Source organism: Frankliniella occidentalis, unplaced genomic scaffold (genome assembly GCF_000697945.3).
Source record: "Frankliniella occidentalis isolate FOCC.00 unplaced genomic scaffold, Focc_3.1 Scaffold16, whole genome shotgun sequence".
NCBI lineage: Eukaryota > Metazoa > Arthropoda > Insecta > Thysanoptera > Thripidae > Frankliniella > Frankliniella occidentalis.
The window spans coordinates 950,736-952,769 of NW_026267146.1; positions in this window are offsets into that span (position 1 = coordinate 950,736).

Here is a 2,034-nt window from a genome sequence, read left to right on the forward strand (position 1 = left end):
GGGGGGTCCTCTTCTCACCTGGCAGGCTGACATGTCCACATCCGGTGTGTGTACCGTGTACCCTGTAGCGGTCCGCGACCGTTCTGACCGCCCTCTCCTCCCCCTTTTCTTCCATGTTTTTAAAACCCCAACTCTCGGATGTCCTTGTGCCCCCAAAGCCGCCGCCCTAGCTACCTACAGAAAGGGAAAAGGAGAAAGAGGGAAAAAGAAGAAGAGAGAGGGAGGGGCGGGGGTGGGGGCGAAAGTGATATTGGGAAATAAAATGAATGGACGAAGAAAGCGTTTGGCGGTCAAAGCGGTCATATTTTTTTATTTTTCTTTATTGTTGGGAGAGGTCGGACCTTTCTTGGTCGGACCGAAGGGAAAAGGACAACGGTATTCGCGGCGGAAAGGGTGAGTAAATGCAGAGGAAGCCCCTCAACACTTTTTATATGAAGCATCGCTGGGAAGCCTTTCCTCTACCGGACGGCCCTCACATTTCGCCATATCCAGGGCCTAAAAGTTTTGCAAATAAACATTTTCTCGGCCATTCTCCCCGACACGGTTTACATACATTCATGTGGGATATCACGAAAGTTAGACATACAAGGTGGCTGACTAACCCCGCGCGCTTCTCTAGCTATACTGTGCCGCACGCACGAGTGCGGGCGGGCTTGTCTACCACCCTGTCCAAGGCGCCATACGGGCCGAGCGAGTAGGCAACCCGCTCGCACTCGTGCATCCAGCACAACATAACTAAGTAAGCGGCGCTAATCAGCCACCTGGTACATTGACCGAGCACTGGCTGACTTGTTTGATCTCATAGCAGGCAATCTCCGGGTTCGCAGTGCGCATACCGCATGAAAAGGCAATACACCACTGTTGCGGGTTTGCCTAGGGATCGTACCCATACTACGAGACATTTAGGGGGGGGGGTACAAATATGATGGGGTCCCAAAAGGATCAGGAACATCATTGGAGTCCATGGAGACCCCATATTATTTATGCCCCGGGGTAAAAATATTATGGGGTCTCTATGGACTCCAATGATTTTCCCGATTCTTTTAGGACCCCATACTATTTGTCCCCCCCCCCCTAAATGTCACGTAGTATGGGTGCGACCCCCTACCTGATCAGCGCACTGGGGAGTATTAGCAAGCCTTTACACTCTGCCCAGTATGCACCACATCCACATACCTTTCACGCGGCGCACTAAAACCTCGTGTGACTCTACTGCCTGTTAACAAACTGAGGATATTAGACTTCACTTTTCACCAGTGACTTAGTTAGGAATTAAGCTCCCGCCCGTGCCGAGGTCCCCGCGCCCCGCGCTATTACCGGAAGCGGCGCGGCGTCGTGGCGCGGCGCGCCTGGCCTGGCGTGCGACCGCATTCCCTCGGTGCCGCCTGCCGCCGCTACTGACTGATCCGATGACAATCGAAGCTCATCAAATTACTAATACTTTTCAACGACGGCGGCGGCAGGCGGCAGCTTCCTCCCGTTGCGCGCGGGACCTACTAAAATTTATAGCGCTATGTGCCCCCTTACAGTTTAGCTGTGCCCTCCAAATTTGCGGGAACGATGGTCGATGAATTCAGCCACATACAATATGGCTGCGTTTCTGTCCCATTCATGATGACAGTCTAACCCACGAATCCTCACATCGCCATCCCCTTCACGCAGCGCCTCCCCGTGTCATGGTGCAACCGTGTACGTATAGCCGTCGCCGTGCCCTGCTGCTGCTGCTGCTGCTGCCACCGCTGCTCCTGATGCTCTGCTGCGCTGTTTTCGCGCATCTCTCTCCACCCGTTGTTGTCCCCCGCCCGGCTATGGTGTTGCACGGTACGCAACGGGGCTGCCGCCCCTGCCCTGCTGGAAGTGCTGACTTAGATGGGTAGGCCGCGTACCCGGCTGAGAGCGAGTGGCTCGTGAGTCGGTGGGGGTCCGCCAGGTGACGAGCATGCCTGAGGGAGTCTCGGAGAGACCAAGCGTTGTGAACAAGGCAATCCAGACTTCTCATTCCTAGTCTCCCCATTAACCTAAAGGTCCCCCAGA